The following is a 27,471-nucleotide window of genomic DNA, read 5'->3' on the forward strand; positions in this document are numbered from 1 at the left end:
GAAGCCTCTCCCTTACTCTTCTTCCTCAAACACTGGTTCGCATAGTGACCGAGTTCCCCACAATGGAAGCACTTGACCTTAGAGAGATCCTTCTTCTTCCTCTTATCCTGCTTTCCCACAGATGCTAGAGTCGCATCCTCTTCCTCTTCCTTCTTGATCCTGACCCCTTTGTCGCTACTCCCTGCCTTGGTCAGCCGTCTGATCTCTTCTTGACGAAGAGTCTCCCACAGTTCTTCCCAATCCGGAAGACTCATCTTGCCCAATATGCTCTGGACAAATGTCTTCCAATTCTCGGAGACTGCATTAAGTGCAATCCTTACCATCAACTCCTGATCCGGCGTGGCCCCAATGGAAGTTAGATGGTCACGGATCTTCTTCAACCAACCGAGGAAGACATCTATCTACTCTCCCTTCTACATCTGGTATGACTTTAGCTGATTCTCTAGGAGCATCTTCCTCTGCATGGAAGTATGCTGGTACAATGTCTTCAAAGTGTCCCACATCTCCTTTGTCGTTTCCTTCTCGGCAATATGTGGTACCACATGATCCTTGACCCCATCAAGGATGATGCACTTTGCCTTAGCCATTGCCTCCTCGTACCTTTCATTAGCTACCGGGTCAACTGGGATAGCCATCACTCTCAAGACAAAGCTCTTGATATGATATCTGTCTAGAATGGACAAGATCTTGGCCTTCCAAAACACAAAGTCGGACGCTTCGTCCAACCTGTCCTGATCTCTCAGCCCATTCACGACCATCTCGCTACTCTTTCGTCGACTCCTCCGAGTCTCTCTACTTCCCACCTGGAAGTTCTCGGTTCGACACCTGCTGAATCTTTCTACTTCCCGCCTGGAAGTTCTCGGTTCGACTCTGTTGAGTCTCTCTACTTCCTGTCTAGAAGTTCTTTTCTGGACTTCCTCTGAGTCCAATTTCCCTCCTGAAAATCCTTCTGCCAACTATCAAGTTGCTCCTCTCCGATCGTTTGTGCAACTGCAACACTGATCCGGATTCCTTGGCTAGAAATCTGCCTAGGCAACAACTTCCTCTACCTTGGTCTTGCCCTGTTAGGTACTGTTCTAACCACAATACAGTTGCAATTTGGTACCGGAGGACAGGTGGTTCCCTTAGGCTTTGATCTTTGGCCTAGGGAAAAGTGTCCAACAGAATTTAATTTTTCTCCTAAAGTAACTTTATAATTTTTATAAAGTTATATCTAATTTAAAAGTGACTTTAAGTGATAAAGTTACTAAGTCTAATTTTAAAGTGATTTTTATAAAGTCAATGAAAAATTAGAAAGGAAAAGTGACTTTGGAAATAAATGACTAAGTGGGTCTTTATTAAAGTGGGGTGAATTAAAAAATAAAAAGTGAGATTTAAATGAGCATTTAATCTCAGCCTTAGATCTCAATCTATTTCAGCCATTGGATTTAGAGATCACCCAAAAGTCACTTGGGGTTATGTTGGACACCTAATCCTAAAGGGTTAGTGTGGAAGCCGAAAAGACTAAGCAGTCCAAGAGACCTTGGGATCTGAAACCCAAGAGTCATACATTGTACTATAAATGTATATCTGATGTTAATAAAATTATGCACTCATTGTTTTATCTTTCACATTGTTTTCCTGTCCATGTGAGTCTAACATGGTATCAGAGCCACTTGTTTTTCTGTGGCCTTTTTTATGTGCATGTCAGTGCTGCTTCTCCATATAATTAGCTGCTACACTGCATGCGCTCTGTCCTTTGAATTATGCCTGCGCTCTTTACTGTTTATAAACGTTCTGTAAAAGAAGCGCTGCCCTGACATATTCTATTCCTGCTCCCCGTCAGAACTGTTTTCTCCGTCTAATCCACTGAAATTCTTCTCAGAACTGTGTCGGTCTTAGAAAACGCTTCTGCGCCACTGTGTAGTAACGCTTCTGCGCCACTGTGTATTCTCTTCGTTTTTTTTTTTGATAACGCTCAGAAAACGCTTCTGCCATGTGCTGTGCTGCATCTGTATGTAGCAATTTGAAAAAGATTATCATACTGTCCCACAGTTTTATGCACTCGACGAGATGGGAAAACTGTTATTGTTGCTGGCCTTGATGGGGATTATTTGAGGAAGAGCTTTGGATCAGCTCTTGAGTTGATACCTATAGCCGATTCTGTAGTTAAATTAAAGTCACGCTGTGAGCTGTGTGGTAAGGCCGCATCATTTACATTTCGTAAAACAGGAGAAAGAAAAACTGAAGTTGTTGGTGGTGCAGACATTTACATGCCAGTGTGCTGACGGCACTATGTAAATGGGCAAATCGTTATTGATACAACGAGGCTGTGCTGGAATCCCCGGAGGCACAATATGATACTTGTGCACAAGCAACCACAACATCTGGATAATTATGTCACAATTTTCTGTATAAATCTCTTTTCACTACTTGTGGGATATACTTATTTCCTTCGCTAAATGTCAAAATTTGTCTTGGCATAATTAAGTGCACTAGGGGTGGTTTAATGGTTAGTATTGCTCAGGCAAGGAAAGGTTTGACTACCTAGGGGTTCTGTGGAAAACACTCTCTAAAATGAACTGGTTAATTTATGTTTGCATTACTTTCTGGCTATGTCAGAGATGCTGAGTTGGTTTCAGTGTGTATTTTATGCTCTGTGAAGACCGTTTGGTATTCTATGTTTCGCAGTTAGGAGGATCTGGAGTATGGTGGTTATATTCTGCGGTAAAATGGAAGATGGAGCACATGCAAGCCGTGCTGTCACCTGCGTATGTCAATCAACCAGCGTATTTAATTCTGGGCGATTTCTTCATTGCCAAAGGCTGAAACGAAATGTTGAAGGGACTATTTGCATTTAAAATTCATTCCAAGACTGCAAATAATTATCAGCTGGGAGAAAGACTCGTCGAAGGATTCCATCATTGACGGAGTGCGTTGGAGGTCTCTAAGTTTAGTGCGCGTTGAATAGTTTGTGTTGAGGAAGAGAATTGTTGGTCGTTTCTGTTCAAGTCATTCTGAAAACCTTGGTCGTTTCTGTTCGAAGCATCTAGAATTAAAGAAAAACGAAAGCAACATTTTTTGCATCGATTGCAGCAAAAGTATCTGTCAACATTGTCTTCCCAACCATCGGTCGCATCGGCTTCTTCAGGTGCGAAGCGACCCCAATCCAGGCCCGCCAAAGGACTGGTAAACTCTTGCCAAACTTGTGACAGAAGTCTGCAAGAAGCGTACTGTTATTGCTCGGTTTCGTGCAAGGTAAATGCTGTGCTGAATAAAGAAAAGGATTTATCTACATTACTGTACCATTGCAGTTCGCTGCCATTTCCTGATATTTTTGACTTCTCCCCAAGAGAAATTAGTTCCAAGGATGGAAAGCTTGCAGAGATCAGAGAAGAATTATCGGCTAGCAGTATGTTAGAAGAGACATGTTCTGGCTCCAATGCTAACGATGTGCGTTGGATGTTGACATGTTCGGAAATAGACATGCCTTTGGTAAAGAAAATATGCAGGCGTGTAGCTGCGCCCCACTCTATTGCCCGGCCATCAACTAGCAGGAGAAAGGGTGTTCCCCACAGATCACCAATATATTAATTAATTATAGTATATTTCCAATAATTTTAATTTATTTTGAATGCCTATTCGAAGAGCTATGTATTGTGCGCAGTAGCGGAAATTTTGGGTTGGTCTGGTTCGAGGAGTCAATTTACAAGGTTTTCTGGTCATTTTGAATAGTGCGTCGTTTATGTTCAAGTCATTTCTCTCTTAGGAAGAGCAGTTCGAGGACTTGGCTAAATCCACGAGCTATTTCATCTACTGAACGAATTTCTTGTGGACTGAGTGTAGGAGACTGGACTGAATAAGCTATTTGTGGGACCCATTCTCTGTCATACCCAGGACGTGGTGACTGTATATCAACTGGGAAAGGTCCAAAACGTGCCTATTATTAACCCATGCAAACAACAATCAATTCTGAGGCAGAAGCACAATGAATATCAGTTATTAAATTTGTCTAGCTGAGCGTAGGAGTTACTGGTGCAAGTTCTGTCTTGCGCTCAATAATTTCTGGACTTAACTTGAATGAGGACCACTTGGAAGGGAAATTATTGCTGCTTGTTCAAATTCAAGGCCAACTTTGTATTTTCTACAGCGACTTCCATAAAGAATGATCTAGCCCCAAGGCTACAAACTTGTATTTTCTGTGGTTACACTTATCTACAGCCACTGTTCTTCCTAACATTTGCTGAATTTAAAGAACAGAATCTCTAAAAGTCTGGTGATATTTGTACAATTTTGACAGTTTCAAGATATCTCTGGTTGATTTAAGCTATAGGTCTCTCTTGTGCAACTTGAAGATATTTAGCAGCTTACATTTTTCTGTGGGATTTGGAGTTTTTTAAGGTGTAGAAAAATGGCTAAGCTTGAAAGAATATTAGAATTATTGAGAACTCTAATCATGTCCACTGATAACAGCACAGTCAAAATTAACAAAGCCTCTCTTTCAGACATTCAAACATGTCTGCAATATGCACAAGAAAAGATAGAGTTTTTGCAGCTTGAATCACAACTGCAGCAGGAAGAATTACAGCAGTGGAGTCATCATTCTGAACCTGTTTCTGCTCAGAGGATTGAAACAGACTCCCATAAACAGCAAGTCAATAATGTTACCATACATTCAGATAAAGCAGCAGTTGTACATGCAGATGCAGAGGTTCAGCTTGCACTTCCCAAGCCCATCATCAGACCTTGGGAACAGCTTGTCCACAACAAGCACAAAACTGGTCTTGGATATGACAAGGACTTGTCCTTTCATATTCCAGACTACTCAAAACCCATTCAGTTTCAGAGTGTTGGATTCATTTATGACAGTTCACCTGCTCCTTATGACAGTGCAGCTTCAGCTGTTCCAGACTCTGCCCCTCTTCCACAGCAACAACAACAACAACAACCACAGATTGTAAAATGCCAACACTGTGACCGAGTTGGCCATATGAAAGATCATTGTTTTGATCTTCATCCATGTAAGCACTGTCATAAAACCAGCCATTCTTCACACAGATGCTTCAGAAACAAACGTCCTGCAAGAACAAAGATTCATCTTGGATGGATCACTTCTTGGCAATGGGCATCAACAGCGAAGAAGTTATTCCAAACACATGTCAGAACTTGTTCCAGAATATTGAACAGTCTTGCAGTTGAGTTTTCTCCATCTTCTCACCTTGTATCTGACAGGGGGGGAAATGATGGTCATCTACAAGCTCCAAAGTCACATCAAGCGAGCCTGAGCCACAACCTGCCACACCAGTTTCAGAGTTGCAGCCAGAGACAAAGATGCCCGTGAACACAGATTGAGAACACTTCCTCTAGCAGAAGACTCCAGCTTCTTGCCAGTTTTGGAAGAGTTCCAGGAATTGCATTAAGCATTCCAGAGTTGTTGGTCATCCTTAAACCATCACAGATTGAGAACACTTCCTCTAGCAGAAAACTTCAGTTTCTTGCCAGTTTTGGAAGAGTTCTGGGAACTGCACTAAGCGTTCCAGTGTTGGTGGTCACCCTTAAACCACCGCCCTTTATACCAACATTTCATAGAGCACATTCAGCCTAGTGCTGCCATGCATTTTTTGCAGATTTTGTATTACAGCTCTCTTCTTGGACTCATACATAACCCTTCGGATTAAGGGGGGGAATGTTGGACACCTAATCCTAAAGGGTTAGTGTGGAAGCCGAAAAGACTAAGCAGTCCAAGAGACCTTGGGATCTGAAACCCAAGAGTCACACATTGTACTATAAATGTATATCTGATGTTAATAAAATTATGCACTCATTGTTTTATCTTTCACATTGTTTTCCTGTCCATGTGAGTCTAACAGGTTAGATTAAAGGAGGAAAAGGAGGAAAAGGTCATTTCATTCTTTCATGAACAGATTGGGAGAAGGAGAGCAAGAGAGCAAGAGAGATTTCTGAGCAGGGAGGAGAAGGAGACAGCAGCTTGGCACACATTCCAAGGCAGCAGTTGAGCAGATTTGTACAACTGGTTCAGCACACAGTGAAAGGCAGATTTTGGCACGATTTTCGAGGAGTGGTTTGCACAAAAATCGAGGAGCAGTTTGCTGATTTTTTCTGCACGCAAAACGAGGGTCGTACAGCGCATTTATTGCAGTCCGTACAGCGCATTTAATGTTGGTCATACAGCAGCATTTAATGCTGAAAGTGGGCACGAAAATCGAGGAGGCCGTACAGCATTTATTGCTGTCCTGTTTGCTGTAATTTCCAGTTTGCTGTGAGGCATGGGAAAAGAGATAAGTTGTAAATTTGCTTGCTGATTTTTTTGCTGAATATTTCTCACTGTGAAAAAGGCATTTTCAGAAATAAAGAAGAGCTCTCGAACTGGTTTTCCCCAAGAGTTGTAGGGGGTTTTTCCAGGGTCACATTGACCAAAAATCTCAGTGTTTAAATGTGTTTTAATGGCTGTTTATTACTGCTGATTTTTATTTCTGCAATTTCCAGCATTCTGTAAAATTTCCAGAATTTGTGTTTTCAGCAATATTTATTTTTTCAGCTTGTTAAATGTATGGTTATGGGAAAGGGCATTTAACTACATGGGAGAAATAAGGTGAAACTGAAAACCGGGGTGGGAAAACAGAAATTTCTACAAATACCCCACCAGCTTTGCTCCGCAAACTACCCATAGCCTCCTATGCCCCAGCAACTAAAGGATTGAGCCTCTTGACTTTGCGCAATCCCGGCACCAGCAAAACAATGCCCTTAGCCAACTGCGTCAGCCGTTCTAGCCTCTATGTGGCTCTGTGTGAGCCAGTTTATGCTCTCCTTAGCCTCTCTCTGGTACCTCTGCGTCACTCCTTCCTCTGTCGCTTTCTGAAAGGATCACTTTGTCACTCGGGACAGTTGAATCTGCTGCAAATGCTCTGCTAAGCTAATTCCTTCAGTTTTCCTGTGATCTGCAACCACGCTCCGATACCATGTTGAATTTTCTAAGTCTATCCGTTAGAAAATTAATCTGTATTCTGTTGGTTTATTTCTTCTACTTGTTTAAATTCGAACAATTTATTTAATACATTTAAATACCAAAATAAACACAATACAGTCACAACATCTACAGATCATCAACTGAAAGAAAACAAGCACACAAGTGACACCGTTATTTTTTGGACAAATGTCCCCGGAAAAAACCCAATACGGGAAAACCGGTGCAGCTATTCAGAGGGTTATATTATTATACAATCTATCCGAGTACAACTGGGTGCCTAACCGGCTCACCCGACAGAGAAAAATACACGGCAGTAATACCTCTATATCCGAAAACAAGTATTCAGAAACCCTGTCCTATGAAACCCTCTCCAGCACAACTAAAGCTTAGTGCTAGCCCTTCTGGCCTCTGCATCAGCCTTCTGCTGACCTGCATCAACCCCAGGACCCTTTGCGTCAGACCTCTGAGGCATTGCGCAGCCTTTGGGACCCTCTGCGTCACTCCAGCAGTCTCTGCGTGGATGACACAATCCCTCTGGCCTCTGCGTTGTCTCTGCTGGGCTCTGCGTAGCCTGGACTGGTTGCTGCTCTCGCTCTCTCTGCTTCTGCGTTGGTCTCTCAATATTGTCTCTACCTCTCTGCCTCGTACTCACTCCCCCTCGCTACTGATCACTGATTCAACTTTGCTTAGCAACCCCACTCTAGCAAAATGAATGACTGATCACTCTACTATATTCTCCAACTGACCCTCAAGCCTCCTCTTATACTTTTCTCGTTGGTCCTTCAACAGCCGAGATTAAATCTCTAATCAACGGCTAAGATTAGATTTGGCTTGATCCATGACTTTTGGAACCTTCTAACCCAGTTTTATATTAAATTTTAATACCCATTAATATTTTATTTTTCCTAAGTTTAGACTTAGGAACTCCATTAACAATATTAATTATTTTAATATCTCCCAAACCGGGTACAATCTGTCCAAACCATTTCTGGGTCTTGGAGATTTCATGTGCTTTAGCCTCTCCACCAATTTTCATGGCTATAGCATATCCAATGCTACCCCAAATCAACACTAGCCCCCCCAAGAGGCACTTTTTCGCATAATCAAACTACTATATATTCCCACTTCTCCTCCTCCAAAAGTTACCCAAAACCATCTGCGGAAGATAACGGGCACTGAGGCATATGAATTTCCTGTGGCAAGCAAAAGTCTGAGGTCTGTAATTTAGGCGAAATTCCTGAGATCCTATACAAAGTTTCTGAGACTAAGTCTGCAAGAGATGCGAAGTTCTGAGGCAGCTTCTGTGGCATGAGAAGGCTGGTACAGAAGGCAATTTGGATTCATATTACAAGTGCAAATAAATCATTAAAGAAGGACTAATCTGGCCGCAAACCTATAGGATCTAGTCCAAGAGAAAAAGGACGAATTTGTTGGATCTCTTTGTGTGTTTGGAAGGCCGTGCTTGGGCCGAATTTGGAGACATTTCTGGGCATTTTTTGTGTATGGTTTGGTGGCTAATACTCTGTGACAGGACCGCTATATTTCTAGGTTCTGCAGGTAGGGCCGAGCCCTTGTCTCTGTGTGAACAGTGGTCATATGACCTATGCAAAGGGGACTGAGATGCCTTGAAGAATAGCGCAGGAGCAGAGGCTTGTAAGAAGAAGATCAGCGCAAATTTTGAGGAGGCTTTGAGACCTGTATTAGGGCTGACATGGACTGGATAGGAAGCCCTAACCAGGGCCGAAAAACCTCTGGTTCATGCACAGAACCCCAGAAGTATTTAAGGACAGAATCAAGTCATTTCACCGAGGTATGGTCGGTATTTCCATATTGATGTTTTGCTAGGATGTCGAAGGTTGTTTAGTCTATTGAATAGCAATTTGAATCAGCCTTAGAACAGTGACTTGGAGAGTAGTTATTGGCTGGTTTGGCGAGCTCTAAAACAGTGGTCAAAAAGGGTAGATTTATCTTCTTTGGACATTGACGAATTGCAATGATACTTGTTCTTTTGGAGAGAGATGTATGGCAGTGATTCTTGATCTTATGACAAAGATGTTAGCCAGTGGTTCTTGTTCTTATGACAGTGATGTGTGGGCAGTGATTCTTGTTCTTATGACAATGATTGATATGACCATGGAAGTAATATGTATGCTACTTGAGACAGATTTACGTATACTGCTGTGACAGTGATATGGAGACCTATCAGAGGTTTTGTGGAGGGCTTATTAATACCTCCTTGGTAGGCTTGTCTGCTGCCATCTTATGAGCATCTTATATGATCTAGGGTTGGCCCTAGGAGGCCTAATGTGCTTGATGATGAAAGACTTATGTCTTATTATAATTGTACTTTGTATCTCAGCTGAACATTTGATGAATATCTAAGAAGAAGAAGAATTGATTCTCGGTTTTCCCACTTGTGGTATTTTGCCCTGGTCTTTGACCAAAAATTTGGTCTCTATTGTGTATGTTTTTCTTCTAATGTTCCTTACTGTTCCGTTGCATTGCTGATGTTAATGTTCTCTCTATAAAATTTTGCTTATGATGATATGGGGTGAACATAATATGAAAAATGTTTAAAATTGCAATTATCTCCAACAGAGATCAATCTAGCCCTAAAATTAACATATTTCGTCAAACAGTTTGCATACGAACTGTTGCGGATGCAATTTTCTTTTGTATTTTCTCAGTAATGGAAAACTTCACACACAATAATACAAGAAAAATTTAAAATACTTGGAAATGACAACACTTTATTATGATAATATTCAGAGAAACATACCAGATCGTAGAGTACACTTGCTACAGACAGAAAATATAATGCAAATCAGTGATGAAGTTGATAGCAGACTTTTAACAAACACTTGGTTGTAGGTGTCCACATACAAATAGAGGATTTCCCCACTGATAGAATGTTGAAATTGTCTACCAAATCCTACGCTCCCTTAAGCCCGGAATTCACCCACCAATAGACAAGAAATATGTTGTATAAGAGTAAGGTTTGTTGCTCGATTTTGATGTGTGTTAATGCTGCTACAGGATGACTCGATTTGCTGAGTAGACAGACAGTGAATGCATCTCGTTTATCCCTCTGTTTGCTGCCCAGAACTTACACTAAACACACGATTTTAACCTCTGATATCTCCAGCGAATGCTAAGGGGTTCCTTCTCCTCAAATTTGTGGCCCGAACTGCCTATACTTCGGCTTGTAGAGAATGCTTCTTTGCTGTCAGAGGAACAACTCAATCTTGTGAGAGGAATAGTAGAGAATGAGAGATGCGGCGAGAATCTTGATAAAATCAACTGATAACACCTTCAATGGCTCTAATCTTCTACAAACACTTTCCTTCCCTAAATCTTTGAAGTGAAATGTCAAAATCTGAGTGATTTCGATCACAAGACTAGCTAGGGTGTATCGTTGCAACACTGAAACTAGTAATCAAATGAAGGGTTTCCAAAACCCTAGCCTCTCTTCTCAAGAGCTCTCCAAATTCTTTTCTCAAGTGAGCAAATGCAAGAATGAGGAGAGACTCCTCATTTAACTTTTTTATAACTCACTCTACCATTTTGTCACCCTTTTACCTTTTGTTTTAATAAAGTCACTTTAGTCACTTTTCACACTTTATAATTTAAAAATGACTTTTCGTTAGCCTAGGACCCATGTCCCCTTTTCTCCACTCAGCTTTTATAAGGTTTTTCTCCTACGGAAATTGTGTTCCCTTGATTAATTTTACCCGCCCTAGCCTACAGGAAGTTAATTAGGCTAGCAAAATCTTCCCTTTATGTCTCCTAAGCAGATGGAGACATTACAGTTCGCCCCGCCCAATATTGCTTGTCCTCAAGCAAATTCAATCCAAAATGTTGGAGCACCTATTCTCCTTTCCACATGGCATATTCAATAGGTAAATCCTTCCATTTAACTAGGTACTCTTTAATGGTCCTATTTCTTAGCTTCCGTTCCCTTACCTCGAAAATTTCTTCAGGGACTAGAATCAACTGCCCTTCATCCAATGGCAGAAGAATCAATAGAATTGGCGTGTTGCCCCATTGCCTTCCTGAGGCATGAAACATGGAAGACATTATGTATTTTGCACCCCTCTAGAAGCTCTAGCCCATATGCCAATTCTCTAATATGCCTTGAAATCTTGTAGGGTCCATAGAATTTGGGTTTCAATTTCTCTGCCCCTTTCATTTTAAGTGATGATTGCCAATAGCGTTGCAGACGAAGATATACCAAGTCCCCTACCTCAAAGCTACACTCCACCCGATCCCTGTCTGCATAAACCTTCTATTGATTTTGAGCCATCTGCAAATTATCTTTGAAGATTCGCAGTATGTCTTGGCTCTCCTGAATCCAATCCTTAGCTTTAGGTGCCCTGTTGTCTCCAAACACTCGATCCACAAACGTTGGTACGTCATACCCATACAACGTTATAAGGAGTGTTATAACACATAGTTTCTCAAATAGCCCTCCAGCCATTTGTTGACTATCTCACACTGCCTATCTGTCTACGAGTGGTAACTAGTACTCAGCATTAACTCTATCCCAAAAGACCTTAACAGCTCCTGCCAAAATCCACCCATGAATCTATTGTCCATGTCGCTGACAATGGTCATTGGCAGTGTGTGCAATCAGAATATCTCTCTAAAGAATAGCTCTACTACCTGTGTTGTCGAATATCAGGAAGGTATGGCGAAGAAGTGTGCAAACTTTGTGAGCCTGTCAACCACCACATAAATGCAATCCTACCCCTGCGCCTAAGGTAACCTTGTGATGAAATCCATCGAAATGCTTTCCCATTTTTTCTTTGGAATGGGAAGTGGTTGAAGTAACCCTGCCAGATGAGTATGCTCTACTTTATTTTGTTGGTAGATGTTACACTCCCTCACGAATCTCAACACATCTGTCTTAAGGCCCTTCCATGTGAATCTTTCCCTGATCTGCCTGTAAGTTTTCAAATACCCAGGGTGCCCTGCCAGTGGTGAGTTGTGCGTTGCATGCATGATCTTTTCCTTAAGCTAAGATTTTGGTACTAGGTAGATCTTGTCTTTGTAATAAATGATGTCATCAATAACGCAATACCTATCATCCTGGGTCAGTCCATCAAGGATCTCACAAGCAAACTTGTTCTTGGAGTACTCAACTAGCAAGAGAGATTTCCAATCAACTGAAATCTCCATGAGAGAGAGAGAGTAGGTGGTACTCTAGAAAGGGCATTGGCTACCACATTGTTATTGCCCTTAACATATTTGATCTCAAAATCATATGCTTGAAGTTTACTGATCCACTTTTGTTGTCGCTCACTTAACTCTTTCTGCTCCATAGGGAACCTTAAGTTGTTATGAATCATGATCTATCTACACCTTAAACTTGTTCCCACCAAGTATTGTCTGAATTTGGCCAATGCATGCATGATGGCCAACATCTCCTTATCATATATCAAGTAATGTCACTCATATTCCTTGAGTTTGCGGCTCTCAAAAGCAATGGGATGGTTATTCTACATCAACACAGCTCTTATCCCTATCCCTGAAGCATCACACTCAAGCACGAATGGTTGAGTGAAGTCCAGTAAAGCTAGCACAGGACATGAACCTCTTATGGTCGTGTGTGCCTCATCTGTCCAACTGAAAGCTCCCTTCTTAGTGAGGTTTGTAAGAGGCATCGTGAGTTGTGAGAAGTTAGAACCCCTTAACAAACTTCCTATAATAGGTGCAAAGGCCTAGGAAGCTTTTCAGTTCTGTCACATTAGTGTGGGTAGGCCATTGGTGGGGGTAGGCCACTCAATGATTGCCCTGATTTCATCTTGGTGTACCTGGACCTCATCTCTCCCGATCACGTCTTGTTGGAAAATGTAACTAGTTTTGGTCTTCATAATTGTCAATGTACTCAAGTCATTATGTATATTTTATGTTACAAGAAAAAGAAGAAAGAAAAATATTATTTTAAGCATGGGTTTCATGCTCCATTTTGATGGTCATCTAAGTCAAGCATGTTTTTCATGCTTCTAGGGTTTGTCATGTCAAAAGAATATTTTTCTTGAGTCAAGAAAGTCCTTGTCAATTGTATAAGACCCCTTTGGGCAAGTTGTAACATGTAAAAGATATTGATTTTGAGTCTAGAAAGTTTTATGAGCCTCCAAGCACAAGTCGGCCCTGGAAGTGACAAGTTGGCCTAAAGAAGGGAATTCAACCTCAAAAAAAGCCTATAAATAGACTCAGATTCGACCTCATTTAGTCACCAATTCGATCTCTCAAGAAGAAGTTCGATCTGAAGTTGGGAACATTAAGAAAGCTAGAGTGAAGGTCAACGAAGCAAGGAGAAGAAGAAAAAATTGTTTTTGGGCCATTTTTCTCTCACATGTGCAAAGAAGCTAGAGTTTTTGCAACCACTGTAGGGGCCAAAGTTGTAGGTCAAAGTTGCAAGACAATGCTAGGGGCCAAAGTTGAAGCTGGAAGCTAGTTGAAGCAGGATTGATTCTTGATGTCTTGGTTGATCTTTGACCTAATTGGAAGGGCTTCCTAGAGCGCTAACTTGGTGCTTGCAAGACTTGGTCTAGGGTTTTGGGTCTTGGTTTTCTCATTTGAAGCAAATTCTATAAGAAGAGAAGAATTTTTCTGGGTTTTCCCCCTGGAGGGGTTTTGCCCTAGCTTGGAGCCTATATTTTGTGTCCATTGTCTTTATTGTTTTTGCACTTGATAGTTGTTTGATGAAAAGATCTAATCAAAAAACATAAGAAGATAACTAAAGTTCACAAGCAATTATTACAGTTAAGGAGAATTTGAATTAATAGTTGCCCTACTGCATTCTCCAACATGCCCCAAATAAAGCATCCCAGTCATGTCGAACTCATATTTGGACATTTTTGCATAGAGGAGTTGTTCTTCCAAAATTCCCAACACATCGTTCAAGTGCCTGAGATGATCTTCCCAAGTCCTACTATAAATGAGTATGTCATCAAAGAAAAGCAACAAAAAAATTCGTACTTGTTTATTGAACACATGGTTCATGCAAGACTGAAATGTAGCGGGAGCATTGGTTAGCCCAAATGGCATCACCAAAAACTTATAATGCCCATAATGGCACCAAAAAGCAATCTTCGAGGTGTCCTATTTCCGAACTCTGATCTGGTGGTAGCCTGAGCAAAGATCTATCTTCAAAAAGTATTTTGCTCCCTTCAACTCGTCCATCAACTCATCAATCCTTGGAATCGGATACCATTTCTTAATTGTTTTCTTATTAAGTGTTCAGTAATCGATACACATCCTCAAGGTGCCATCTTTCTTCTTGGCCAACACTACCGAAGAGGCAAAGGGACTAGAACTAGGATGAATGTGGCCCAACCTTAACAACTCCTTGATAGTTTTTTTGATCTCGTCCTTGTATACTTTGGGATGACGGTAAGGGTTGGTTATAACTGCCTGAACCCCCTCCTCTAACTCTATAACATGCTCAAACCCTCTATCTAGGGGTCTACCTAAAGAAATATCACTAAAAACTTTTTGATGTTTAAGGAGTAATATCTGGATATCATCTAGATGTTTTTAAGGCTAATCTGGTGGCTTCCTGTCAAAAATATAGCACTCAACTACCCACTCTATGTCTCCATGCTGCAACACTACCTCCATGCTGTGAGATGACACTATCTTGGGCAGATACTGATGCATGGCCTGCAAGACTACCTTTTTTCCATCATGGTCCATGAACTCCATCTCCATCTTCCTCTTATCAATAGTGTATCTCCCAATGGAATAAAGCCACTGAACTTTGAGTACTGCATTGGTATCTGACACATCCACCACAAAGAAGTCATCTGTCAACTTGTAATTCCCCATGGTTATTTTCAGTTTGGGATCCATCTAGTGCACTCCATCTGATAACCACTTGATATGATCACTGTGAAACCATCAAACTCCTATGTTGGAATTTCTCGCCAATCCACCATAGTTGTGTCTATAAAGTGTTAGAAAAATGTAAAGTGGAAGCTTATTAAACTTATTTTCTTTAACCTTGATACTTGCTTGTGAATCTTAGTTATCTTCTTTATGTTCCTTTATTTAGATCTTTTCATTAAACAATATCAAGAAGTCATAACAACAAAGAGGACACAGATGTAGGCTCTCAACCAAGGCAAAACCCCTCTAAGGGGAAAACCTAGAAAACTCTTCTCTTCTTAGAATCTGCTTCAAATGAGAAACAGAGACCCAATCCTAGACCAAGTCTTTCTCCCAGTACCAAGTCAGCCCTTCCTCAAGTCCCTTTTGAATTTGCACCAAACTGCTACACACTGCAACTTCGAATTGCCAGCTACAGCATTGCTACTTGACCTGCAACTTCAGCCCCACAGCTCCTGAGGAAACCCTAATTTGACCTCCTTCTGGGACCTTCCGAGAGCAAGAAAGCTCTTCCTACGGTCAACGACATCTAGACAGAGTTTCCTTCCTTCCAGATACCAATTTCTGCACTTCGTCCTACTGCAACTCGTCCCTGCAAATTCGGCCTCTTTTTGCAACCTAGAAACCCTATAATTTCGCACGTGTGAGAGATAGAGCCCAAAAACTAAGAAATTTCATCCTTCTTCTTGACCTTCACTCTCCTTCTTGCAGCTACCCAGCTATAAATCGAATTCTTTCTTGTAGATCGAACTCGTGAGTGAGTGTCTACAAATGAAGTCGAACTGCTCTTTATATAGCCTTCTCAAGGGGTCGAATTCCCTCCTTTAGGCCAACATGAGGATCCCAAGGCCAACTTTTATTCTTGGATATTCCAGGACTTTCTAGACTCAAAAATAGTTCGTTTTACAATTACAAATTGCCTGGAAGGGTCTTATAAACATGATGTTGACTCCTTTGACTCATGACAATAAATCCTAAAACCTGACAAACCCTAGAAGCACGAAGAACGTGCTTTTAGCTAAAATACCATCAATAATGAGCATAAAACCTGTGTTATAATAATAATAATTTTTCTTTTATTTTCATGTTTGTTACATAGGATACATATTGAAATGAGTACAACAATTATGAAGACCGAAAATATTTACATTTCTCAACACTCCCTCTTAACTAGGGAGGTATTCATAATTGTACAACCAGTACAACATCATATCTCAAACTGAATAGTTCTTAAGAAGAGTCGGATTAGTAAGCCAAACTGTAAGCATCATCATTATAACCAACATTGTCCCTGAGGCCTAACAGGACAAACTCTTATTTTATTCAAGAGCATTATGCTGGGAGGCTTTATGTGTGATACCGCACTACCTCTTTAAGGTACATACCCCATCTGGATGTCCACAAGGTATGTCCTTTTAGGATTATTCTTATCTTGGATCTCCATACCTGAGTCCTCAAAGAATATCAGTCCTCTTCGACCACTCTTCTCTTGGATTCTTGTCCCATCCTCAAAGAGTGTCAATCCTTTCCTTTTCATGCATGTTATATCCTTAAGGAAACCACAAATGCTTATCCAATCCTCCGTCATTCTCTCTTTATCGTCCAAAGAGGAGAATGCACATGTAATGTTCATCATCACTCCCTCTCATCCAGAGAGTATATCCTTATTCTCCCTTAATCTTGAGAATAGAACCTTGTTCCTTATTCACAGTTGTCAAAGACTCCTTTTGTTCCCTCTTAAACCAGAGGAGATCCCTTCCTTCCAATAATGGAAGTCAACACCACAAGCCTTTACAGCGTGTCTTCATCAAAGTATCAGCTACTAGTTCTCCATAGCTACATGGTTCCTGCTTTCTTTTGCATCAATTGTTTTCTTTCGAGGTATCATGGAGCCATTTCCACTCTTTCATTCTTGTGATAGGATCCAGGTCATCTTACTTGCTCATCGCTTTCTTCAATCATGAAGGCATTGCATTGAGCCTTCCCAATCTTCAATCTGATCATGAAAGTGATCTTCCTTGACCTTCAAGTTATCTTCTCGTATAGTTACCCTTTCAATCCCAAGATGGACTCATCTTGACTTTACAATTGCCAGGTACCAGACGTTCTCAACATTCTTCGTCCATACAGTTGAACTTGCCCCAACTGTCATCATGTATTCCTGCAACATTCTTTTCCTAGTATCCAAAACTAATATGTTAGCCAGATAACCAAACCATAAATGAAATAGACTTAATCACCACAATGACCTTCTCGTAATATAAACATCTGTATTGACCATCTCCACTTGATGGTCTAACTTTATATCCTAGATGATCTCTACTAAGAAACATAATAAATTCCAGTCATGCTACTATCATATGCTTCTACCTATGATGCTTATGCAAAACATATAATCTTAAAGAGAAATCAACATTCATAAAGAACCTAGAAGTCAATGAACCTTCTTTCAGTAGTAAAGATCCTTCACTTCTTCCTTCCTTTCCTTCTTCTCAGGTTCTCCCACTGCTTCGACTACATAAGCTTCACTTCTATCGTTTCTCTTGTTGATTTGGGCTAGCATCAAATGTGTTCTAGCCACAAAATTTGGTGGAGAGGTTGGGGCACATGAGATCTCCAATACCCAGAAAGGGTTTGGGCAGATTCTAAATAGATCAAGAGATATTAAAATAATTAATATTTTTAATGGAGTCCCTAAGTCTAAACTTAGGGAAAATAAAATATTAAAGTGTATTAATATGAATCTGTGTTAGAGTGGTCCAAAAGACTGGATCAAGCCAAATCTAATCTTAGTCGTTGATTAGGGACTTAATCTCACCCATTGAGATGTCGACATAAAAAGTATAAGAAGAGGCTTGAGGGGCAATTGGAGAACACATTGAGGGAGACCAGTCAGTTCAATTTCTGGAGCGGGGTTTGCTGAGAAATTGAACCAGTGGTCTAGAGAGCAGTCAGGAGGCAACAAGTACGGAACAGAGAGACAGGAGATCAGCGCAGAAGAGGCAGACGCAGAGCCACAGGAAGCCACGCAGAGGTCGCAGGGACTGCGCAGAGGATGTAGGAGTGACGCAGAAGCCCAGAAAGGTTGCACAGAGCCTCGGTAGGCTGACGTAGAGGGTTTCAAGCTGTAGCAGAAGTCAGTAGGGCCTACGTTGGGTTTAGGAAAGTGCTGGAATTTTGTCTATCTGTGGGTAAGCCAGTTTGGCACCCTGTTGTACAAGAAAATTATTGAATAATAAAATCCTCCCTTGTTGCACCGGTTTTCCCACATTGGGTTTTTCCGGGGACATTAGTCCAAAATAATTGTGTCAATGTGTGCATATTTTTGTTTCTGTATTACGATATGATATCTGCAGCAGTGTTTATTTTAATGTTTGTTGAAGTAATTTCATGAATGATGAAATAAGTAAGAAAAGTAAATCAATTGCTGCAGTGATAGAATTTTTACATGGTATCAGAGCAAGTAATCAGAGACAGAAAGGGAATTTGGGTTATGGGTTGAGACCACGATGCAGAGGCATCCACCTCAGGAGACTCACACAGATTTTCAGAAGATTACACAAGAGAGAGAGATTTCGATTTCTCTATGTTAGTTTCCAGGTTGGAAGAAGAAGTGGCGTGCATGACTAGTGTTGCATCATCAGAAGTATGGTATATAGGCAGTGGAGCCTAGTGGCATATGACGAGAATCAAGGAGTGTTTCTCTGAATATCAAGAAGAGAAGATGAACTCTCAGATCACCATGGGGAACAAGGCAAAGTGTACTCTAGTAGGAAAGGGTACTAGTTTTTCAGACAGAATCAAGAGAGCGGTTTCGTGCCACATATGTGCTGCATGTGCCAAGATTGGGGATGAACTTACTTTCCGTGTCACAACTACAAGGAAAGGGCTATGACGTCTACTTCATCAAGGATACGTCAAACACCCAAGCTAGAAAAAGAAAGTGCAGATTGGGATCAAAAGTAATCGGTTGTACAGATTACAACTAGAATCTCCAATGGCACTAATAGGCAATCATGGGGACAAAGACTTGAACGAACTATGGCACAGAAGGATGGCTCACTTGCACCATGGAGCTCTGAGAATTCTCAGGAGCACTGTAACAGGAGTTCCGGATCTGAGTACGGAATGAGATGATGTATGCAGGGGATGCGCTCTAGGAAAGTATGCCAAGGCGGCATTTCCTAGGAGCAACCACAGGGCCAAGAGTGTACTAGGATTGATACACTCAGATATCTGCGGACCTATGTCCGTCAAAGCTCTCAACAGTACCGAATATTTCCTTACTTTCATTGATGACCACTCGAGGAAAACTGGGATCTATTTTTTGAAAACCAAGGATGAGGTTTTTTGTCGATACAAGGAATTCAAGGCTCTAGTGGAGAATCTGACAGTTAAGAAAATAAAAGTCTCGCGCTCAGATAATGGTGGAGAATATGTCGATAGGGAGTTCACTGATTTTTGCGCTAAGGAGGGCATCAGAAGAGAGTGGACAGCTCCCTAAAATCCGGAGCAGAATGGAGTGGCAGAAAGGAAAAACAGGACTATTGTAGAAGCAGCTAGGGCCATGTTGTCTGATCAGGATATGCCAAAATTCCTGTGGGCAGAAGCATACAACACAGTTGTCTACATTCAGAACAGGACTCCTCATCGGGCAATGGGCAAGATTACTCCAGAGAAAGTCTTCACTGGGAAGACACCTGAAGTCAGTCATTTCAGGATATTTGGGAGTTTGGCATATTGTCGCATACCCAAAGAAAAGAGGAAGAAGCTGGATCAGACTGCAGAAAAGGGATATCTGGCAGGATATAGCAAGAACGTTAAGGCATACAGGATCTATCTTCCAGGGAGCAGGAAGGTAGTAGTATGACGAGATGTAAATTTCATGGAGGTCAAAGCTTTCAGAAGATATCGCGAAATGCCTTCCAAGGAGCAATCGAAAGAGGATCCATTGGTCACGCCTCTTCAACCAACGGAAGTGAAGAATCCTTCCTCAGATCAGGAAGATTCTCAGGGTGAGGAAGAGGAGCAAACAGAAGCACCTGTTGGCAAAGGAAGAACCAACAGGGAACTTCGTCAGATTCTGCGTGATGCAAAGAACTTCATCGGAGAGCCAAGGAATAGTAAAAGGGAGTGAAAACAGCCAGACAGGTATCAGGCGTTAGTAGCTCAGGATGGAGAGCCTGCCAGCTTCAAGGAGGCAGCCCATCATCAAGTCTAGCTAGATGTGATGGTGGAGGAGTATAACTCCATAATGGTAAACGATGTCTGGGAGGTGGTATCAAGGCCTCAAAACAGATCTGTGGTAGGTTCAAGATGGATCTACAAGATCAAATATGCTGCAGACGGCAGTATTGAAAAATACAAGGCCAGGTTTGTGGCTAAGGGGTATGCTCAAAAGGAAGGGATCGACTATGAGGAAACCTTCGCCTCGGTAGCTAGGTATACATCTATTAGGACCGTGATATCTCTTGCGGCCCAGATGGGATGGGAGATCCATCAGATGGATGTCAAGACGACATTTTTGAACAGGGTAACAGAAGAAGAAGTATACATTGAACAACCAAGGGCTTTGAAACTCATGAGAAGAAGTCTCATGTATGCAGACTAAAGAAAGCCTTGTATGGGCTGAAGCAAGCACCAAGAGCGTGGTATGGTCGAATAGATGGCTACTTGCAGAAGATGGGATTTGTCAAGAGTGACGCAGATACGAATCTCTACTATCTGGTCATAGAGAGCGAGCCACTTATCTTAGTATTATATGTGGATGATCTCTTCCTGACAGGATCATCCAGACTCATTGAAGACTGCAAGAAGAATTTAGCCACAGAGTTTGATATGAAGGATCTGGGACGAATGCACTATTTTCTAGGGTTGGAATTTTAGCAGCAGAAAGCAGAAATCTTCCTTAGGCAAGGAAGGTATGCTACAAAAATTGTGAAAAGGTTCAGGATGGGAGACTGCAGACCTATGGCTACGCCACTGATCACCAACTGGAAGAAGATTGATGCAGCAAAAGACAAGGATGTCGATCCCACCCTATACCGACAACTCATAGGGTCCCTGATGTATCTAGTCAATACTAGGCCAGATATTTGCTACTCTGTCAACACCCTCAGTCAGTTCATGGTGGAACCAAAGAGAGTTCATTGGGCAGCAGCCAAGCATGTTCTCAGGTATTTACAGGGAACAGTTGATTATGGGCTCTTGTACAACAAGGGGAAGGATATCAGGTTGAGTGGATTTACTGATGCAAATTGGGCATGAAGTTCAGTGGATCGGAAAAGTACCTCTGGGTATTGTTTCAACATTGGATCAGGAATAACCTCTTGGTGCAGTAAGAAACAGAAGTCCGTGGCTCTAAGCTCGTCTGAGGCAGAATATATGGCAGCAAGCACAGCTTCGTGTGAGGCCATATGGCTTAGAAAACTGTTGGTAAACCTATTCAGAAGAAATATGGAGGCGACCAGGATCATGTGTGATGATCAGAATTGCATCAAACTCTCTGAGAATCCAGTATTTCATGATAGGTCGAAGAATACAGTTGAGCTACACTCCTACAGGGGAACAAGTGGAACATATCCTCACCAAGGCCCTTGGAAAGTCAAAATTTGACTACTTCAGAGAAAAGATGGGGATGGTAAAGAACCCCTTTTAGAAGTAGTGTGTTAGCAACACAAATGAAGAGGGAGTTGCAGTGCAAATGCAGTGTTGGGAGGAAGGACCAACAGCAGCACAAATGCAAAGGAAGGTGCAGTGCAGATGCAATGTTGGGAGAAAGGACGAGCAGCAGCACGGATGCAGAGGGAGTTGTCGTACAGATGTAGCAGTGGCAGTGGCAGAACCATGGGCAGCAGTAAAGGATGCAACAGCGCAGAGGATGTTGGGCAGGGAGGCCTAGCATCAACACAAGTACCGATGCCGGATGATCAGAGTAATACTCAGTGAGGAGTATTGCTAGAGCACAGTCCTCGCTAAGAGGGAGTGTTGATTTGGGGTAGCATCGGATGTGCTCTAGCCACGAAATTTGGTAGAGAGGTTGGGGCACATGAGATCTCCAAACCCAGAAAGGGTTTGGGCAAATTCTAAACAGATCAGGAGCTATTAAAATAATTAATAATTTTAATGGAGTCCCTAAGTCTAAACTTAGGGAAAATAAAATATTAATGTGTATTAATATGAATCTGTGTTAGAAAGGTCCAAAAGACATGGATCAAGCCAGATCTAATTTTAGCCATTGATTAGGGACTTAATCTCGGGCGTTGAGATGTCAATAGAAAAAGTATAAGAGGAGGCTTGAGGGGCACTTGGAGCACACACTGAGGGAGACCAGTCAGTTCAATTTCTGGAGTGGGGTTTGCTGAGAAATTGAACCAGTGGTCTGGAGAGCAGTCAGGAGGCAGAAAGTACGGAACAGAGAGATGGGAGATCAGCGCAGAAGGGGCAAACGCAGAGCCAGAGGAAGCCACGCAAAGGCAGTAGGGATTGCGCATAGCCAGAAGGGCCTACGTCATCCACGTAGAGGCTGTAGGAGTGACGCAGAAGCCCAGAGAGGCTGTGCAGAGCCTCAGTAGGCTGACGCGGAGGGTTTCAGGATGTAGCAGAGGTCAGTAGGGCCTACGTTGGGTTTAGGAAAGTGTTGGAAGTTTGTCTATCTGTGGGTAAGCCAGTTTGGCACCCTATTGTACAAGAAAATTGCTAAATAATAAAATCCTCCCTTGCTACACCGATTTTCCCACATTGGGTTTTTTAGGGGACATTAGTCCAAAATAACTGTGTCAATGTGTGCATATTTTTGTTTCTGTATTACGATGTGATATTTGCAGCAGTATTTATTTTAACGTTTGTTGAAGTAATTTCATGAATAACTTATGATGAAATAAGTAGGAAAAGTAAATCAGTTGTTGCAGTGATAGAATTTTCACATCTCTTATTGTTTTGTTGATTTGGACAGTCCCTCTTGTAGTGTCCAAATTCATTGCACTTGAAGCATTGCACCTTGGACATACCTTTCTTCTTGGACTTGCCAAAATTTCCTCTCTTCATCTTCTTGACTCAAGCTAGAAAGGCTTGAGACTGCTCATCTGATCCAATGTCATCCTTGACCTTGACCCTTGATTCTTCCAATATGCATTGTCCCCCGAACTCATCAAAGGGAGTTGAATCTTTCATGGAGTAAACACTTGTTGCAAAGTTGCTCCATTCTAGTCGCAATGTATTCAAAACACATACGGTTACCTCAGAATCAGTGATGGGTTCCCCAAGTCCTTGTAAATGGTCTATTAACTGAGAGACTCTCATGAGGAAGGATGCCATATCCTCATCCTTTGATTTCTTCACTCTATACAGCTTGTTCCGTAATGACATCTTTTGACCTGTTGTACTTATAGAGTACAAATTCACTAGCTTGTCGTACATTGCCTTGGAAGTCTTCAAGTTTTGCCACAAATGGAACAACAGAATCCTTGATTGATTCAACTATGATCCTTTGAGCTCTTACTTCCCCTTTCTTGTACCTTGCTAGTTAATATGTCTTGTCTTTCTCAGGTTCAGTGACTTCTCCAGTAATATATCCCATTACATCTTACTTCGTGAGTAGTATTAAGTCAATCCTCTTCTTCCACGCAAGATAGTTTGAATCCCCAATGAGCTTATTGCTCTCCTTGCAGAAAGAAACTACATGGCTTGAAGATTCAACCATTATGAGATAGTGCAATACTTACTTGAATAATATCTCCAACCTGCTTGATGTCTTCAATATCTTTGGAGATTTCTTGATGATGCCCTTGAAAGATGTTCCCTAGGATTCCTCCACCAACAGCTTCCAAGATTGATGCCTTGCAAAGAGACTTCCTTTTTGCGAGATCAATACCCTGTGAGATGGATGATCAATACCCTGTGAGATGGATGTAGTTTTGATCTTCTTCAATGTAGAAACCCTAGATTAGAAGGGTCTTCTACCAACGAGCCTTTAACCAGATCCCTTCAAGATACAATCTTCTTCTTTTAGGCCTTGAGAGCTTCCTATCCCTTTATCAACAATTCTTTCTAGTGTCCTTCTGACTGCCTTCCTTGCTCACCTTAACTCTGATACCATGATAGAAAAATGTAAAGTGGTAGCTTGTTAAACTTATTTTCTTTAACTTTGATACTTTCTTGTGAATCTTAGTTATCTTCTTTATGTTCCTTTATTTAGATCTTTTCATCAAACAATATCAAGAAGCAATAACAACAAAGAGGACACAGATGTAGATTCTCAGCCAGGGCAAAACCCCTCCAAGGGGAAACCCACTCTTCTCTTCTTAAAATTTGCCTCAAATAAGATACAAAGACCCAATCCTAGACCAAGCCCTTCTCCCAGTACCAAGTTAGCCCTTCCTCAAGTCCTCCTTGAATCTGCACCAAACTGCTACGCATTGCAACTTCGATCTACCAGCTACAGCACTACTATTTGACCTGCAAATTCAGCCATGCAGCTCCTAAAGAAACCCTAATTTGACCTCTTGGGACCTTCCAAGAGCAAGACAGCCAAGTTAGCCCTTCCTCAAGTCCTCCTTGAATCTGCACCAAACTGCTACGCACTGCAACTTCGATCTACCAGCTACAGCACTGCTACTTGACCTGCAAGTTCGGCCCTGCAGCTCCTGAAGAAACCCTAATTTGACCTCTTGGGACCTTCCAAGAGCAAGACAGCGCGTCCTAAGGTCAACGAGGTCTAGACAAAGTTTGGTTAAATTTGGGTACGTTCTACGCTTAAGAGCAATTTACTTCAATTTTCTTGTTAGCCCAATATCAATGTCCAGATTAGCAATCACATTAGCATGATAGTAAAATGAAGATAGAAAATAAACATAAACAGTAAAAGACAAGCCAAGACAAGAGGACAGAAGATGTGGCAGCAGCAACCCAATGTGGGGAAACCCTTGATCAAATCTTCTTATAATCTTCAATAGTTCAGCAGAGAGAGAGATAGTACAAATATACAAAACTGATATTTTATGACAGCAGTAGTAAAGTCTTGACCAGAGAAGTCAATGCTGGTCAAACAGGACAGAATCTTCCTCTAAAGATCATTCACCGGGATGTATATTAAACTGAGCCAAACATGGTCAAACCATGACCCAATACATCTCCCAAAACATTGTTGTCTTCTAGTTGCACTAGCTATCACTGCTTCAACAGTTAGGGCATCAACCTTCAGTCCTCATCCTTCACATAGTCAACAATAGTTTTGTTGTTGTCATCATGAGGACTGGTTAGGGCACCAAACACTACTGTAACAGTCCTCCAACAGTCATCAAAACAACCTTTAATCTCTGCGGTATTAACTCACAAGATAACTCCTAAGTTATGTTGTTGATCTGGGCATATATAAGCCCTTAAACACCCATACACAATCCTTGACTGTGGTGTTATGGCCTGCGGCCTAACACACACTCTTCCTGTAGCTTCCAGGCAGCGTAAACATTATTCCTTGTCCCTCCAATGATACCCCAACCGATATGTTCCTTAGCTCCTCTAACTTGGCCCTCCTACAAGAAGAAAATAGCCTAACGCGGTCACAAAAAGGATGCTCAAACAGTCCCTTAACCCATGTCTCTTTTACGTTGTCAACAGGGTTATCCTAGCTACGTTAGGGCTCCTTTTGTTGCAGTTAGGACTCCTCTTGCTGCGGCTAGGTGACCTTAGATGACAACGTCTTAGGCCTCTCTCTTGTTGTGGCTAAGCCTTATTTTGACTGCAGTTAGGGTTGCCTTTGACTATGGCTAGAGCTCCTTCAAGACTACGGATATGGCTTCTCCCTTCTCACTAAGACTACGGCTAGATCTCCCTCTTGACCTCTCTTGCCACCAAACCCAAACGAGTGGAAGATCATGAGAGATGAGAGTGTGCCACAAATAACTTGAGGTCTCCTCTATTTATAATGCAACGTTGAGGTTGAGCTGGGGGTTATTTGCTTGTTGGCCGACCTTGACAAATTGTCAATAACACAAATGAATTCATATCTCCATAAATACATGTCGGAATTGGATGATCTTTAGATCAATCCTACACCTCTCAGAGAGAGGAATCCAAGAAAAATATCAGCTGCCACAAATAAGATGGAGTTTGGCCCTAGTTGCCAATTTTAACAAGTTTCCTTCCTTCCAGCTGCAAGTTTTTGCACTTCATCCCCCTGCGACTTAGCCCTGCAATTTCGACCCCTTCCTACAACCCAAAAACCCTAGAATTTCACACGTGTGAGAGAGATAGGGCCCAAAAACCAAGAAATTGTGTCCTCCCTTCTTCTTGACCTTCACTGTCCTTCTTGCAGCTACCCAGTTATAGATCAAACTCTTTCTTATAGATCGAACTTGTGAGTGAGTGTCTCCAAATGAAGTCGAACTACTCTTCATATAGCCTTCTCAAGGGGTTGAATTCCCTCCTTTAGGCCGACATGAGGATCCAAGGGCTGACTTGTATTCTTGGAAATTCCAGGACTTTCTAGACTCAAAAATAATTCTTTTTACAATTACAAATTGCCCAGAAGGGTCTTATAAACATGATGTTGACTCCTTTGACTCATGACAATAAATCCTAAGACCTAACAAACCCTAGAAGCACAAAGAACATGCTTTTACCTAAAAGACCATCAATAATGAGCATGAAACCCATGCTTTAATAATAATAATTTTTCTTTTCTTTTTCTTGTTTGTTACATAGGATACATATTGAAATGAGTACAACAATTATGAAGACCAAAACTAGTTACATTTCTCAACATAAAGTTGTGGGATGCCCCACCATCAATCAATATTGTCACCTTATGTCCCAACAAAACCCCTCTAGCTCTGAATGTGTGGTATCTAGGAAGTCCTGACATGGATGGAATAACAGGGCCTTTAGCCCCAGCCTATGATGTCTCCTCACTAGTTACCTGGTGCTCTTGTTCCTGTGCCTGCTCCTCATCCTCATCAATGTCACCGTCCAAATAAACTTCAATGTAATGGGCCTTGCTTGCCTTGTCCTTCCCCGAACATATGTGCCATGGTACCCAAGGCTCTTGACAGCTGAAACATATTTTTTCTTCCTCAGTTCTTTCCGAGTCTCCTCATCCAGTTTTGGCTTTTCGGTCCACTCCTTTTGAAACGGTTTAACCTCTTTGTTCTTCTAGGGGAAGGATGGTTTAGAAGGAAACATGCTCCTAGGAATAGCATCATGCATGTCTCTAGCTCTACTGATTGCATCATGTAGAGTGGCAGGCTTATAAACCTTAACCCAACTACATAGAGGCTCAAATAACCCCTCAACAAACAACATCGCCAACGAGCATCAGATCATCACTGCCAACCTCTGAAAGTTTGAAATATATGACTCTACACTACAAGTCTGCTTGAGTTGTGCCAACTCTCTGAAATGAATCTATGGGTCCTTCTTGTCAAAGAGTTCAATGAGATTTTGTGTAAACTCGCTGTATGAGGTTATGCTGGCATGACCCAAAGTCACCAACCCATGGTACCACCACTCATGGGCCTCATCATCCAAATGTAAAGTAGCAAACTTGATGGCATTTATCTCTGTCATCTGATGAAGCTGGAAAAATGTGCCAGATTTTGAACCCATGATCAATC

General features: G+C 41.7%; 1 protein-coding gene and 1 pseudogene across 2 annotated transcripts in view; one reads left to right on the plus strand and one right to left on the minus strand.

The window, feature by feature from the left end:
- Positions 1-27,471, minus strand: part of LOC149175056 (uncharacterized) — a 200,127-nt gene that overhangs the window by 131,252 nt on the left and 41,404 nt on the right. The window lies entirely within an intron of this gene.
- Positions 2,712-3,694, plus strand: LOC149175057 (uncharacterized; annotated as a pseudogene).

The sequence above is a fragment of the Pinus tabuliformis genome, chromosome 4_1 (assembly GCF_031772625.1).
Source record: "Pinus tabuliformis cultivar Carrire ecotype Pingquan chromosome 4_1, CPIR1, whole genome shotgun sequence".
NCBI lineage: Eukaryota > Viridiplantae > Streptophyta > Pinopsida > Pinales > Pinaceae > Pinus > Pinus tabuliformis.